Raw genomic sequence first — 17,458 nt, forward strand, 5'->3', positions numbered from 1 at the left:
ATGGCGAAACACCACCTTGACGAATTTCCATCCAGAAAGAGACAAACTAAATAAATACTACTAGAAACCCATCAGCAGCGAAAAAAATAGCAGGACGCGGCACGTTTTTAGAAAACAAAATACAGAAGAATGGAAGAAACAGCGGCAAAATCCAAAGTGATGCAAAAATCAATGCGCCAAAAGTGAGAAAAGGCCCCTAAAAGCAACTTGTTGCCAGGTTTTGCAGAGCTGCTGTGCAGCTAGTTGGAGGCAGAGGGTTAAAATCCAGCTAGTAGTGAGTGAAAAAAAAAGCTCCGTCTATGGAAGGGCGGGCTGTGGGGAGGCCCTGACTGTAGAAATAGCAGCAGACTTTTTTTTCTTTTTTTTTTTCCTCCCCTCGCAGAGCTTAAGTCTCCCCCTTGCGTGTGGCTGGAGCAGAAAGAGGGGAGCAAGCGAAACAGAGAGAGGAAAAAGAAGAGAGAGAGAGAGAGAGCGAGAGGAGGAGACAGCGAGCGCACAGTGAAGGGGAGAAATGCTCCGCTGATGATGAAATAGGAGGTGCGGCGGAGCGCGCGAACCAGTCACTTTTTCATCACATGTCCAACACGGCAAGGAACTGTATTTGCACTGGAGACGGGGGGAGAAGGAGGGAGGAAGGGAGGGAGGGAGGGAGCATAAGATGGGTGGGAGACGGAGACACAGAAGGAAAGAGAGAGAGGGAGGGAGAGTGGGAGGGTGGAAAGCACTAAATGTGGGCGGGGTGGAGGAGGAAGAATGACACAGAAATCCACTCCTCCAGCAGTGCGCAGACGCAGTCCGCACACTTACACGCCATACTGGGATACACTATACAGAACCTCAGCTACTATATCAACCGGTGAAAAGAAAAGCGAGGAAACAGAGAATACACAGTCATTCAGAGTGGCTGCGCTGAAGGATCCTTGAAATATGCAACACTTCTGAGAGCCGGTTGAATTATTAATCTCATCTCTAACTGTAGTGGGGCTCCTGCCACTGCAACAGCCTCGGGAGCACGCTCTGAGAGGAGCACACACTTTCCGAGTGCATTAACTCTTTAGCGTGCCACAGCGACTGGCGTGAATGCACAGAATAGACCAGATGCACACACACACAGGAACAAGATAAGCCTCCGCTGTGTTTATTTCAGTAACATGTGGCAAAGAACGCACGGCTAGGACCCTCCTCCTTTTGCCCCGGCTCTGTCACAAAGCGAGCTGAACGCTGCAGCTGAACCCTCGCAGCTATTTTGGCACCAAGTCAAAAGGCTGATAAGCATTTTTGGGTGAGACTTCGCTGCTTTTCCTCGAGGAAAAACAGCTGCCACTTGCCCGGTAAAGCGCATTCAACAGTTCAGAGAAAATTTCCAGAACCCCCCCCCACACACACCCCCACCACCCCCCAAGAGATGCTGATTCGTCCTGCTTAAAATAGAGGAGATTTTCATGAAGAGTAAGCGAGCTAGAGAGCTAACCAGAGGGAGAGACCTAAACTGAATGGCTGTTTCCACCATCTTAGATTGTATTGATTATTCTTTGCTGTAACGTCTGTCTCTCTCACACACGCTAGCTCGCTTTCTCTCCCTTTCTGTCCCTCCCTCCCTCTTTCTGCCTCTGTTCTGCCACCTTCTCTACTCGGCGATCAGCATTTGGCTTTTTCCATTTGTGGCAGATTACTGTAACGCTATTGTACAACAACTTCCTGCCTCTTTTGGCTCTGGTTCTAAAAACTGCAAAGGCAGAGCTCGTGGCTTCAACTTTTTCCCCTCGGCCTTGAACTGCAGGAGCTGTAAAAGGAAAGAAAAGGAGGAAGCAGATATGTAAAGTGTGTCAGTTACTGAGGAACTATTTTGATTGCATTTCTGCTTTATATACTGCTGAGAATTAAAGAGGGCAAGAGGGGACTACATGCCTAGCAGAGACAATGAGAGAAAAAAAGGTGGGGGTTAACTTTTCTTACTTTTACTCTGTGAAAACTTTCTGTTGGTTTTGGAGGGCACTGCGTTATTAGCGGGGCTCAAGCTCACGCAGATTTGTCTAACATGGCTGCTACTGCTTCAGGCTGCACAGTTTGTGAGAGCTGCTTTCATAGCACGGCCACCACCCCGTTCCTCGCCGGCTGCCTTTCTCACTACAGCAGCACAGAGGCTGGATTCTCCACAACTATTCTCCCCTCTGTACTTCTCTTTGCTCCACAGGTTTCAATATTAAAAAAAAAACACACACAGGTGGCCCAGCACAGATGACGTGCAGACAGTCAGAGGAAAACGATAGCGTTATTTACACCGTCTGGGTGCGGAAAAAGGCTGGACTGCAATTTGTTTGTTCTCCGCTCTCCTTCCCTAAATGAGATCCGAGCTCGGTTCAGTCTACATTGGCATGAGCTATAGAATCCTATTAGAAGGAGTGTAGATGTACGTCACATCTCGCCATGCGTTTTAGCCAATTGAGAAACCCATGACTTCATTATGGCTTCAATGTATAAAGCTGCAATGTGTATATGTTAAGAGACCTTATTTGGGAATAATGTGGATCCTGAAACAGCATTTGTTAGAGGTCCAAGCGTTAAACGTAGCTGTTCTAGACAGGCACGCTTTGTGTGTTTATGCTTCGTGTACATGCCTCACTTTGCATGGCATAAAGTTCATTTGAGGATACAGTTTTTCTGAGTCGCCTGCCAGCTCGTACCACTGTGCTCCTCAACATTGTCCCTCTGCTGCGTTTCCCAGTCACTGATTACGTTTTCATTTTAGAGGCATTATTAGCAATATTTTAACAACTAATACAGACTTTTTACAGTGATTAAAAAAATCTGTTCCTGATGAAATGCATTGTTGAAAAGGAGCAAACCTGAACTATTGTTACTTCTTTTTTCTACTACTAACATTTATTTCAGATTAATTCATAAAGTATAATGAATGTTTTTTTTTTTTTATCTTAACAATGACACAAACGTGTTACTGCTCTTTGCTTTAAACACTCAGAGGAAATAAGTAGAGAAAGGAAACAGCTTTTCATCTGGAGTCCATAGCTGCAACATCTGTGTGATACAGAATTTGTCAATCAGGCCAATTGATAATACGATGTGAAACAAAATGGCAGACGCCGCCATGTTACGGACCCGACTCGACATCATTTGAGTCTAATTTTCAGAGGCGAAAAATAAATTGCTCTCTAAACTGCAAATCTTTTTGTTGAGTTCGTAAAAAGCATCAGATGACTGTTGAAATTTGTCAGAGCCAAATAAGTTTTGCATCTAATAAAAAGCTCACAAAAAACATAAGAAGAATATTACTCAGTGGAATAAATATGTTCAAGACATAAATATAAAACAATATAAACGCTGTGCATTTATATCTAAATTCTGTAAATAATAATTTGATTTATTAACACAAAATTATCATACGGGGCCTAAAGCTGCATGTGTGCCACACTGATGACGCCTCATATTGCATGTGAGCTGTGGTCCTCTGCACGCTAAACACATTGAAGTGTCAATCATGGGAAACACTGTGTTACATAAAGTTGAGAAAAAGGGAAAGGACACGTTCTAAATGTGCTGTTTTTCTACAGCTTTCTTTCTATGGCTACAGGAAACAGTGAGGAGAGCTGGAGGAATATGAAATTTCAGTGGGCAGAGGATCTGGAAAGACTAACAATATTTGCACTTAGTCATTTGCAAACATGAAGGAGGCATTAGGAGGTTGGGGGTGTGAGAGAGGGCTGGTTCTGTGCTTGGTCAGCAACCACCGCTACATCAACACAGCAGACATGATATGTGGCACATAAAAACACATGCATATTCTAATGGACTTTTTCAAGGGGATAAAAGCTAACCACAAAAGTATCCCTTCAATACGAGGGAAGACTTTATACTCTCCAGAAGCAGGAGCACAGTCTATGAGGTGGTCTTGCTTAAGCCCCGCACGTGTCTAAACAACTTCTCTATTACACCCGAGACCTTTGAGGGCACTCCCCATCGAGCGGGGAACAAAGGCCATGACCCCTAGGTCAAAAGCGTTACACGGTAGGCCAAGCGGGCCCATTGAATGCTCCACTGCTGTTTGCTTTAAGAAGGTAAAGATTACTAACACATTAACTAACGCCGATTAGGGGGTTATCCCTCATGGGACGGAGGTCCCAGGGCAGCACATCACATCTTATTAACACAAGCTGGCCTTTGACCCCGGCAGTCACCTCAGGCAGCCGACTGTGACCACCACTTTCTGCTCTCTGTCTGAACACACACACACACACACACAGAGTAAATGAAGAGTATCACAGCAAGATGCAGCACAGCTTGAAAAAATAATTGTTGGACAAACATGAACAAATGATACACTTTCAGCACTGCACTGTATTTGCAGGGGTAATGCAACCCTCTTCAAAAATTAAGGACGATTGACTTGCATCAGCAGGCTGTGCATCATCTGTGTGTCTGAAAATAATCTCAGTAACATTTCTAAAAAGTTAGACCTTCCTAATTAGGCGAGATCGATTCAAAAGAATTGTTTTCAAGGCCTGTGACTTTAAAGCACGTGTTCTGCCGAAGTTCATAAAATGGGAGCATGTGCAATAAAGTTCTCATCACAAAATGGTGGACACAAGTCATGCGCAGTATTGATGTTCCAGATGATCATATGATGAAAGGCAAGACAGGGAGGATTTCTGCACAAACTTCTTGTGCCATGCTGTTCACACATCACTTTTGCATCAGCAGAAAGGTAAAAGTGAGATGACGTGCTGAGCATACTTAACCCTACGTGTCCAGAAAGATAATAATACCTTGTAATGAGGCATAATTCACGTTCTCCATTTTAGAAATTACTGCTTGTGATCGGATTATTTACGGCCGCCTTTCTTAAAATAAAAAAGAGAGGATATCAGTTTAATTGAACTCGAAGAATATCAGGTTTGGTGAATTTTTCCTCGAGTGTTTTCCTGAAGGTCAAGTTCATGGTTGTGTAAGTAATGTAAAAATTACACAGCTGTTTTTCCAAAAGTGGACTTCACTTTAAACAATGTAATAGCTGAATGCATCCTGGACATTTGAAAACTGAACATCTGTGAATTATAAAATCAATACATTTATTTCAGTTTATAAAATACATTATCATTTAGAATTTGCTGTTGGGTTACAAAGTTGATTAAGATGACAAACTGCTGTCTGTTTGCTTTCTCAGTGAGTGCTGCTCTCATATATATTTATATATATGAAAAAAAAAAAAACAGATTAGAGCCAATGCTAAATAATTATTTATTCGGAGTATACAATTGGAAAAAAAGATGCAAAAGTTAAATATTTGAGGTTGATTCATAAGAATAAATAAAATGTCCCCGTTATGTTAGCCTTATTGTAAAGAGGATGAGGGAATTTATTACCATAAAACAAAAAAGCCAAGAATGCTGATTTTGTTTTGGCAAATATTTGATAATGTATAAAATGTATGGGTTTAATAATCAGTTTTTTAAAATCTTATTTAATTTTGTTTCTGCAAAAAAGTCAGAACTACACCGCAGCACATATACACTCCTGAAACATTTTTTAAGCTACATTTTTCTGTTCCCTGGGCAGAGGCACACACTGGAACTGAATAAGAGTTGTGGAAAATCGTGTTTTACAAAAGGGTGTTTATATCCACTTTCAAAAGTTTGCTGTTCTGTGAATACTGAAGAAAACTGATTTCAGCCAGAGCAAAGTATAAAAACACATGTTCAATTTTTAAAGACAAGCTTCTATGTAAATCACATGTTTGCATCTGTCATGTAGCCACCAGCATTCTGATTTGGATTTAAATTAATACAGTTTGTTCTGATGATTATAAATCTAATAACTGAAGGCGATCTTTTTTTTTTCTTTCAGAAATATCTCTGAGGCAAATTTTCTATATGCCTTACTTCAAAATCATTGTTGCTTGTAAATGCATGCATTTATTGCATTTGAGTTACATTTTATTGGAATTTAGTTCAGTCACCTTGTACTGTTTTACCATGTGCACCGCAATAGTCTTCTAATCTGAAAGCGCAAAGGCAAGCATGGATTTTTACATGTGCCAAACACCTATCAGTTAGCTTTGCAGCTGCTGCATCAATATATAACAAATCAAAAATACTAAATCATAGAAAATCTTAAGTCACGGTTTGAACTGTGTTTTAAACAATTTTATAGACATATTCTACATTAACTACATTTGCAAACAGGTCATGTGCACTGGATGAATTCCTCTTATCAAGAAAATAGATATAAAAACTTTTCTTTCAATGCAGGAATTAACTCACCTTGCTGTTTCTCACAGGATTCTGAAAGAAGAAGAGGGGGAAAAGAGCGAGAAGAGTTCCTCCTGGGAACAAGCTGGAAATTATGGACCTATTCGATATCAGACCTCAGAGTGGACAACCTATCCAAAGAGGGACGCGCCCTAACTGTAACTAACAACTACTTCTGGCAGCCCTTCAACAGCCAAACATATTGTCCTGGAGCAGGGCAGCTTTCGTATCGCAGCATCGAACTAGAGCAGCTTAGGCAAGAAATCCACATCAAACTACAGTATCAATAATGGCATTAAAATGTTGATATCAATGCATTCAAAGTAAATGAATGTGTTTTTTTTTATGACACATAGACTGAGCTGTAAACTATGATCACTTCTAGATTCTGCTCATCAAACTTTGGACAAGGCCAGAGCGATGAGAGAGAAAGACATATTAAAGTAAGATTTTCACCCCTTGAGCCGGAGAGACAAAAAGAAGGACGATCCTGACAGCAAATGCGGATCTTGCTTTTTAATTAAATATTATAATGTATTACATAAGTGTTTATACATAGATTTTTACTAATCTATTAATTTATCAAGACCAAAATGAAACCCTGATCAAAAGTGTGATACATACTGATTTAACCTTACTGTCAAAGTCCGTAGGTCTAAATTTTCAGTTGAGGCTATATGACCAAACTATATTTTAGCAGAAGTCAGCACAAAAATGCTGTACCTTGCTGTAATTGTAATGTAAAAATCATTTGATGTTTAAAAAGTTTGTCATATTAATTTAAGAACTCCTTACTCATGTTATGGTCATAGTAAGAGATATTCCTATGTAGTAAAAACCTAGTATAATTTCAGCAACATAGATAATGGGTTTTAAGTGGTGCTACCTAATTTGGACTGTAAATACACTGATCTAAGGCACGCCATTAACTGAGGCACCGGGACAAATTCTCAAAAGTCAATGACGCGTAATAATAAAAAAGTAAATTCTCCTTTTCTGTCCACTTGACTAGCCTGCGCCGGGCTTCTACATACCTGAACTCTCCCTTCGCAGTTTTCCCCTGAGGGCTGCTAATACCTACTTTAAACAGCCATGGCCATTTTGTTTCATTCTCCCTCAACACTAAGCCAGGAGTGCACAGGCCTGGCATTTTAGGGGCCACGTCACAACTCCTGTGTCTTTGCCGCAGGGCTGCAAGGAGTCCAACAGCCGAGCCGTACACACTCAGCCGTGCGCTACCTCAACAAACACTTTATGTGTGCGGTTCTGTTATCTTACACACCGTCTCTAGCATCCTTGTTCTACTGAGAACAGCCTAACACGCACCGAACACGCTTCATTCCAGTCCACGAACATGCTCTCCTCCCGGTGCCATCTGCAACACAGAGCTACTCAGCCTTCAGCCCCCGAATCACTTCACAGTACTTTTTCTCTTCCGATTACCACAGTGAAGTCGGAAAACAGATAAATAGATGCTCATCCAATTCACAATTCAGCAAAATCATTTAATGAGCTTGATAATCGCTTCTAACTTTCTGCACACTATAAAAAGAAATCTGTTTTTCTTTTGAAAGGGGACACAGGACTGATTTTGATTTGAAAGTGACAAGGATAAAAATACTGATCGGTAAATTCCAGTAGGGCATTTACAGACTGTCAATGATGTGCTTAATGTTATTAGCAGAAGGATATTTATCTATGTGGGAGAAAAGCAGTGCTTCATGGGACAGCTGTGTAAACAAAATCTTTATTAGTCTGTGGGCTATTTCTGCAATTTTAGTAGCTCTTTTAATTCCAGTTAAATATTATTTTTAAGATGAGCAAACGACGTGCTTCAAAATTCAAAGAAAACAAATTTGGTGTAGAAATTGTGTGTCAATAAACTTACACTGGACATATTTTTGATTTTATATCTATCTATTACTTCTACCCTGCCTTTTGCTTGGTGTGGCTATCCATATTCTACTGTTTGTAGCCACTGAAAGTAATGGTTATCTGACGACATATTGCAAAGAGACATTACTGTAAATATGACCCTTCATGTTGCAGCACATACAGATTGTTCCCTTCTTTTTTAGATAATAACTGTCCACTGTCCTTTAAGTGGACAAACTACTTTGCACAGATAAAGTGACTCGTTCTGCTCTGCATTATATTTGTGCCAATCAGAGGAGCGAGTACAGACACTGAAGAGCTTGGCATTACAGGACATGCACATTGTACAAAGAGGTTGTTTCTGTAAGCTCAGGGTACACAGCCATTTTTTATGCATTCCTGTGTGTTGACAAGTGGTTGGTCTGTGTGCTTCCTAAAGAGGTTACAGCTGTTTACTCCTACAGAATATACAAGATATACTGAGCTACTGGGTACAGAAAATGAACATGAAGTTTAAATCATCTTAACATTTTGAAGTTGTCTGTTGTCTTTCTTATGTAAATGTACAAAAAACTTTTTGCCTGGAAATGAGCTGCACTTCATGTGAAATGTGTGATAAAAATGTTTTCTTTTTATTATTATTATTATTATTAGTGTTATCATAATCACTATTTCTTATGTTATATTCATGCATTTGCAAGAACAATTTGCCTTGCTCCTCATGACTTGTAACGTATAAATTATACGTACTCCTTGTGCTAAACCGTGCTGACTAGATGGTTTTAATAATTCTCTGGTCTGCCATCATCATAATCATCATCGCCATCAGGTTAAAGGTGTGGACAGCACGCAGGAAACTGCAATATGACAGCCCCTGACCTCTCACACCAGCTTAGAGAGGCAGAGGGTCACGCAGAGGACATGGTGGTGGAGGGAGAAGTCAATCTTATCCTTCCGTTCCGCCACAGGCCTGTGTGCAGCGACAGCAAGATGAGCAAGTGGGCTTTCCAAAATCCACACTCGTTTGGCTGGGAGCAAGGCATCAGGGCCGTGTGTATTTCAAAGGAAACGCTGAGGAAAGCGTTTTTTGTGGCAGCACCCATGCACTTGACAGTGTGTATTAGCCTGCCTCTGTGTCTTTGCTCCGTCCCCACCCTGTCTCAATATCCCCCCAACACCAATATCTGTAATCTTTAGTAGCCAAAATGGCAAGCAGCCCATTTGTCTCACAGCGGTGGAGAATTCTACCTTGTCTCATCTTGATACGGTTCTCTCGTGTACGGACAATTTTTTGTCATTATCTCTACACATTATGAATACCCCCAGCTCTGCTAAGCAGCGTAGGGCCGAGGGGTTAAAAGGCAGGAGGCACCGAAATGAGAGGGAGAGAAAAGCATCAGCTCTCGGACTGCTGTCAATTGAGCCTGTGCCTCTGAAATGGGTTGGGGGGGGGGGGGGGGGGTGATAACCTGGCACCGAACCAACCGCTAATGCCCCTTAAATGTCAGAGACTGCAGAAAGGAAGGGAGACAGCAAAAACGAGAGCACATTCATATTTCAGTATGGCAGATGCTATAATGCATTGATGCCTCACACTGAGTGCACACAAGGACACCAGGAGGGAGAAAAAGAGAAGGCAGACGAGAAAAAACAAGAAATGAAAAATTGAAAAAAAGGACTTTGCAGCAGTGATGGAGGCAGCCCCATCTGATGGTTGTCTCTATTCGACAAAGTTCAGAGTGGATCTCTCTCTCTCTCTCCCTCTCTTCTCTCTCTCTTCTCTCTCTCTCCGCAGACGAAAATCTGGTGGGGTGGGGTCTGGGGACGGGGTTGAGTCTGGTGTTGGGGGTGGGGTTGGATTGCTGGAGAGAGTGATCTTTTTTTCCAGCGGGGTGAAAGGCGGACGGTCATGTGTGCAGAGCTCATGACAAAAGGCCCTTTTATGTGCAGCGTATGCAGATAGAGGAGGCTCCTTTGTGCACAGATGGAGATCCCATGCCTGGGTCTGCCTGCGGCGGAGAGGGAAGGGAGGGAGGAGAGGGGAGGGGAGAAGAGTGTTGGTGAAGGGAAGGGAGGGGTGTCTCTGGCACTGAGTGCCATCACTGTGTCTGGTGGGGGGAGGGGGCACGGAAAAGGAGAACCAAGCCGTCCTGGTCCTGCCAGGTTCATACATTCAGGAGGAGGGGCCACAAGACTTGCTAAGACCGATTACTGATAACCCCATAGTGGGATCACAGAGAGTGGTCCATCTACTGTCTAACAAGTCAACCGGGGTCAAATATTATTTGCAAATAATCTGTATTGTTTGTTTTAACCATCTTGGGAAACCACATGTAGTGCCAGAGGGTTGAGACAAGTCCAGGAAAGCATGTAAAACTTATCTGATGATAAGGATTATTGAATTAGAAAAGCTTAACCTACATTTTAATGCCAGCTATCACATGCTGCTAACAGGTTAAACAAGCAAACATAAGCATCACTTAACCACAGTTGAACTTCTGGTCAACTTTAAAGGGGCCAACTGGTCATGTGAATGATCAAGGTGAGAAAAACCGCATGTCGAGTTCAGCTGCAAATTCTCTCCCTCGTCGATGACTCTGCTGCAGTCTGCTGCGCCATCATCTCAGAGCTGTTGCTGTGACCCTTGCACAGTCTCTGTTATGCCTGTAATCTATCAATCTCTGGATAAGACTGTCAGCTAAATATTGAAAGCATCCATTCTATCCTGGTGCCACCTCTCCCCTGAGAGACGAGGTGACTCCCACTGACATCCCGTCTGCTGAGAAGACGTCACATCCTTTAAGCGGCCTCCCCCCACTGACCAGGACATCTTAACACCATAGCCAGACAGATTCCGATCCTGCCAGAGCACCAAGTGATATGGCCCTTTTCACCAGTGGACAGATGGACAACACCCCCCCCACACACACACACACACACTGACTGTCACGCTGAAGCTGCTCATACACTTGCACTGAGCTAAGAATTGCTAACATTCAAATACAGGAAAGTGGAAGACAGTAGAGGTGTAGAGTTTGCTTACAGAGATCTGTCTGGGGATGCATTAACCAACAAGCTTGATAGCTAATGTTCTCCTGAGTTTGTGGTGTTTGACACTGGTTGCCAAGTAGGGGTGGGAGGTAGACTGGTTTCATCACCATCACCAATGTCACGTTTTGCCACAACATGGATTTTCCCATAGCGTCATTACTGGCAAATGTTTTAGCATATTCAAAATAATGTGCTTCACTGAGGCTGCAATAACAAGCAAGTCAAGGTCAACACACATAATCATAGAAGTGGAGTTACATCCACTAACTACCATTTTCCTCCCTATAACGCCTATACTCTGGTAACATGAAGATGCAGAAGGTAACATTACAAGCAATGCACGTCAATATCTCTATTGCGGGCTGCAAGAACCAACACAAAGGTTTTCATACACTTCCACCAACTGAGGAAGCGAGGACCCACTGGATTAACTTCATGGAAATGCCTCCAGAACAACAACTGGAAAACTCTTAAAACGCTAATGTTATATGTGTGTGCTAATCATTTCACTTTGTAATGCTTTGGGGGTCAATAGAAAGCAAGACTTCCTTTAAAAGTTCAGGGATAGATTGATACCGACTTCAAAATTAGAACCTGTGTACACGTTAAGCCCCATCTGAGGCCAATTAAATAATCAGACTAGTAGGCTGAGTGTGGGTTTTTTTACGGAGCTTTTTATGTCATCTCACATAGCCTGACCTAACGTTATCTCCACACTTCACACTGCTACGCAAGCTCTGCTGACTTTGTTGGTACAGGAAAACCTCCTCTGCTGCAATGTCATGTTGGTATGTGTGTCTGTTGCTGCCGTATGTAAATTTACCTGATAGACATGCCCTGTGGCACACTTACTATTGTACTTGTATGTATTGTATAATTTAGTTTGGGTTTCCTGTCAAATGGTGTTGAGATGCCTAATCCTACCAGTGTAACTCTGAGAATGAATCACATCACATTTACTAATTAACCTACATTACGGGGCAGGTTACTCCTTCCTAAACACATGTAGATCACGGCTGACAAACAACTGAAAACAAAAATAACTGCCACAGACTGCAGGATTAATATAATTAAAATGAGTGAATTGTATAAAAATTCATACAGTTGTCATGAATGGGGAAATCAGCTTTAGAGACTTAAACCATTTTTTGAACCAGGGTGTTAACGTAGTTATTTCTGCTGTACAGTTGGGCATTTTAATATGGGGGTCTATGGGGATTGACTCACTTTTGCAGCCAGCCTCAAGCGGCCATTCAAGGAACTGCAGGCTTTGGCAATCCAGCGTTGGCTTAGTCTTTCATTTTTCAGCCATCCATTTGAGCATGGTGTTTTAAATCACTAATAGTAAATAACAAATCTCTCACAGTGCATTTCTTCAAACTGCAATGCAACTGCACTGATATCAGTGGTGTGTAAAATAAAGAGAGAGTGAAAGCCACAGAATGGTTCATCTAATTATATTTTCAATATTCATGCACCAAGCCTAAAGGCATAACATTGTGCAGTGCAGTTATTTCTGAGTAGTGGAGAAAGTCAGAACTGCAGTTCACATGGAGCCAGAACTACAACGAAATCTCCCTGAACAACACAAAAAAATAAAAAGAAATTCTTTGGATTATAACATTTTGAACAATATATCCAGTTAATATTTCAAAGCTACCAGCAGCCATATTGAGCTAGTTTTATCTTTGTCATTAAGCTTTTTCAGTGTATGCTATGTGTTTAATACAACCTGGGAAATCTGGCATTCATTTGGCATTTCCTCACCATGAGTTCCTCCTCGTGTTGCCTCAGTTAAACACCCCTACATAATTTACATAAATTGGCTGACATTTAGAGTTTGGTTCAGCATATTTGATTCAAACCCATTTGGCAGATTGTTGGGCGTAAAGTTCAGGACATGAGTGAGTCACAATCTTGAATTCTGATCTGTGTCCATATATTAGCAAAGTCCACAACAGTGGGCATGTTTTAAAAAGGATTTTGCTTACGTTTATTAGCTACCAACAATTGTTAGCCTCCTAGCTAACCAAATATAATTTTTTGATATATTAAAAAAAGCCACCACCACCACTTCTCAGTTCTGCCACCTTCAGCCACTTTCACTTTTTTGTTTTGTTAGCCAAACTGCCAAAACCACAACAAGTAACTTTATAAAACTGTAGGCTGCCACTCCCAATAAACAAGCTTAGACAGGCTAATGTATGCTAATAAGAACTGTGACATCGCAGAGAGCCAAAGTCAACAACTTTGTTTGGTGAACAAAGTCAAATCAAATTAAAGAGACAATTTCTCTTGAGATGAGAGAGCAAACAAAGCTTAAACTCCAGTGAATATTGGACTTACATTCACAGAGGTTTCCCACGTTGCTCTGACATGATAGCTATAAGCAGTATTATGCTAACCCGTTAGCCACAACATGTTAACAAAAATGAGCGTATAAGCTAATTGCTGGGAGTTTGTTTTGAGGTCTTTCTGCCCCCTGGTGGTAAAAAAAAAAAACACAAAAAAGCTAGTGCAGCTTTGAAAGCTCATTCCAAACAAATACAACTCCTAGTGGTCATGATAGTTACATTTTTACATTTGTTTATAATATGTCTTAAAATTGCAGTTTTCAAATATAATTTTATTTGTTGTGTTTGTTCTTGTGAGTTATCGCTAGTTTGGTTTGGTTATCTATATAGGCTAACCTCATGAACTACTTAGTTCTAGGTAGTAATTCATGCAGTAAAATGTCTGGAAATAGCCATATTATCAAGCATGAGGAGTTGAGATTTTAATTTAATGACCTGGCTGGACTTGGATGTGCACTTTATGACTCAAGAACATAGCCTACTATGCTCTCTCTCTCTCTCTCTCTCTCTCTCTCACACACACACACACACACACACACAAGAAAGCAAACTTGATGGCGAGTCCAACAAGGTATTAGGCTAATTAAAGTGATTAGATGTTTTTTGTTTGAGTACTCTCTTGGTTTTGCTGGCTCTGGTCTAACCCATGCCCGGCCCGCCTGCAGTCTGCCTGCCAGGAGGCCAGGAATGAAAGGCTGGCACTTACCCTTCTCTACTCTATCTGATCCCCTGTTGCTACCCTAGATGCCAACAAAGGTACTTCTGCCCCTAATCAACAGACAGGGAGGGGAGGGACAGATATGGAGGCATTCTTGTCTGCAGTAGAATAGTATTGGGACCACTTTTCTGATAGTAAATTGCATTCTATTGAGCCAAAATCTTTTTCACCTTCAGCTCATGACTGAAGTCAAAACATGATCATACTGTAATTCTTCTCCTCAGAAGGAAACAGGCAGAAAGCAGGTACACAGAATGTATCGCAGTCGAGTGAATCAAAGTTGGTAACACACTGGGGAAATTTTGTAAAATAGACTCAGAGACTGGGTGGCGCAAACAAAGACGACAGGATGATGAAGATGGCGATGAAGAGGAAAACTCTCTTTGGCATGTTCGATATCCGCCTGTCTCAATTGACCTGTAAAATCTTCGAGACTGGAACAAATGCAAATAGCGCTGACTTGCTCGCACCAAAAAAATCCTCGAGGCTTTACAAATGAACTCACTCTCACAATGGTGGGGTGCCCAGAGCAGGGTGAATATACGGTCTGGGCTCTGAATGGCACAATGTGTGAGAGCCAAACAGGGAGCTGTGAAGTGAAGGCTCAGGACCCTCCAGGCTGCCTGCCACTGTTGAGCTGAGCCTCGGCTGCTACAAAGCTGACCACCACCGCTTCAGCCCTCCGCTTGGCAGTGCCGGGCTAACGCTGCACTGCAGGCCTCAGTTCAAAATGAAAAACTGCAGAGCGTAAAAACGTGCATTTTTAAGGTTAGAGTGAGCTCTTAATGTAAAACAGGGCAGCACTGAAAAAAAACAAGTCAATGTCTGCTGGACAATTGACGAATAAAAAGTTTCTGATCTTAAACAATTTACTGTAAACTGTCTCAAGGCCGGTCTTTATACTCAAAACGGTTTCATTGCTGCCTCCTTGCACACTTGTCCTGTGGTTACACGGCGAATCTGACAGTTAAGAGGTGAGAGATTTGATTCCTGACACAGTGTAAATCATCGGCCATGTGACCTATTGATGCAGCCTTTGGCTAAACACCGAAGCTCCTTTCTGTGTTCTCATTTCTACTTGTACTAAATAAAAACGGGGAATTCCAGTGCTTCAAAAGATCCATCAATCCATCAGTATTCAGTGCACCTGTCGCCAGTGTAATGTGAAACCAAGTCCTGTTATTGTTTTTTTCACATATTTATATCTGAGTACAAAGATATTAACTACACTAGAGCACGATAATTTTGAAAATAATTATACCCGCAATGAAACGTCTGCATTTTATAAGCATTGATGTTATTTAACAACAAAGTGACACTACTTGGGTTAGGTTAGGTTAGGTATAGTTCTCCAAATCTTTTAAAAAGCCAGTGTCAGTTATTATGGTAAAGTGATATTAGCATTACTTTTATCATAACAGCTGAGCAAACATATTTATCTTATACAACATTCTTCTTAAGCACTTTTCTCTTGTTTCTCTCTGGTTATTCTGAATATTAATTGCAAGATTACGTTTTTAAAAACTAATTTATACTGAAAGAGTGAGGGATTCAATCAAATCAACTTTTTAAAATCTAAGTTCAGTTTAAAAGCACTCCACTGTACGGTCAGATTCTCATGTCCGTGACCGAGGAATGTTTTGGTGATATCTCTTTAAGAGCAGGCTGAGCTTACAGCTGTGAGAGCTCACTGCTTTGCTGCTCCTCTTATTTCTACTTTCAAACTTCATTTTCAGCCCTTGCAAAGATTTTCAGAGCCGCTCTCTGGACGTTGGCAGGCACTTTCACCAGCAGCCAAACTTCCCAGCATGCCTTGTGGCGGGGCTGGCTTTGTTCACAAAGTTAACTGTGAAGCTGCTCCGCTCGACAGGAGATGCAGACCCTGCTTCGCCCTTCCCAGGTTTACATGAGATGCATGATATACTGTCGGAAGAAATGAGTTTTCACATGCATACTGCATTTACAACTCTTAATGTCTTTCATTATATCAATATTAAATATTCTTTCAAGGACTTTTGATGAATGGACATAATTTGAAGGCTGTGGTTGAAGAAAACCCATTAACTTCCAAACGGTGGTCATAACTGACATATTATAATGTTTCATATTAAATGTTTTCTTTCATCATCCCTCCAAATACTTGAATTAAACCACTGGAATTAATCACATTGCCCTCAGTCCACTTTCTGTAACAGATGCATCATCAAAGCTACTTAATAGCCCAACATGTTCAAAATTACATTTAATCCTAACACCATGGAAACAGTCCCAACTCTTTGCTCCAAAGTAGATATTACATCTCTGCTGGATGACATGCAAGGGACAGTACAGGCTGCCTGCAGCATCTGGTGGACACCTGTAAGACTGCAAGTCACTGGAGTGAATAAGAGCGGCCTTTGTGAATCTGCTAAGTCACCAAAAATCGGGGCCAGAGTATACTGACCCTCAGTGCTCCAGCCAGTTCCGAAGCCTTCAGCGTCCGATCGCTAAATCAAATCAAAGGCACCGTAAATAACAAAGCGCGGTCAGCAAACGGTAACAAAAATATCAACACCAATCTGGTCAGTCACACAAGAGCAGGTTCTTGGGATGGGCAGCAAATCAAAGTCCTGCCAACATTTTCCTTTGCTTCCAAGGTCGCTGACACAGAAGGAACAAGCAGGAATGACCCGCCCGCTTGATTTTTAATCTTTCCGAGGAGTTACAGTGGGATCTGCAACTTCTCAGAGACGAGTGTAAAGGAACAGAGATGCAGACCTGCTTCTGCATGTCGCTCTGTATGTTCACACAGTTGCACAGTCAGCCATCTCTCACACGTGTAAAGTCAGACATGTTGCACGCCAGATTTGTGATGTAGAACATATATAAGACAATTAAATGAACATCTGTGAGATATAATGCAGTCAAATAGAATATCTCTGCAGAAGTCTGTGTGTTTTTGCCTTTCGTGAATTGTACTGTAATGTTTTATTATTATCATCATCATTATTATTATTATTATATAGTGTCTCTGTTATTCTGTCTATAGTGTGGACAATCAGTAATTCAATCATTAAATCATCCAACACATCAATAAGTTATCAAAGGGATAAAAGAACAACTCCCTGACACATTCAACTAAAATGTACATTTCAAAAACTGGTACATATTATACTATTATACCTCATAGATGTCCAGGTTATTGTGTTCACCCCCAT

Source organism: Chelmon rostratus, chromosome 6 (genome assembly GCF_017976325.1).
Source record: "Chelmon rostratus isolate fCheRos1 chromosome 6, fCheRos1.pri, whole genome shotgun sequence".
In the NCBI taxonomy this organism is placed as follows: domain Eukaryota; kingdom Metazoa; phylum Chordata; class Actinopteri; order Chaetodontiformes; family Chaetodontidae; genus Chelmon; species Chelmon rostratus.